Below are 384 nucleotides of genomic sequence, written 5' to 3'. Positions count from 1 at the left end.
CCGCGTTCCGGCTGGGCTACCGGCTGCTCTCAGAAGCCTTGAGAGCAGAAATAAACCTAGGGGTGGTTGCGTGCATTGCTGCAAGCTCAGGGTAACGTGACCACCGGCGGAGGTGATGGCCGGGGAAGGCAACAGCACCCAGGCGCTGGGGGACAGTGGTTCCTGCCGCGCTTTGGCACGTTGGACCTGTTGCCACCCGAGCTGGCGGGACCCTGCATCCCTGAGCTTCGTGCAGGTGGGGGAGGCACAGCCAGCAAGCCTCCACCCTCAACCAGCCCTGACCCGCTGCCATCGCGGTTTGCCGCGCTGTGCCGGCAGCAGGACCGCAGTTCAGCCTCGCTCCCCCTCTCCTCTTTTCCTACTTTTTTTTTTTTTTAACCCAAT

Source organism: Buceros rhinoceros, unplaced genomic scaffold (assembly GCF_000710305.1).
Source record: "Buceros rhinoceros silvestris isolate BGI_N320 unplaced genomic scaffold, ASM71030v1 scaffold29554, whole genome shotgun sequence".
Lineage (NCBI taxonomy): Eukaryota > Metazoa > Chordata > Aves > Bucerotiformes > Bucerotidae > Buceros > Buceros rhinoceros.
This window is presented reverse-complemented; position numbering follows the sequence as displayed.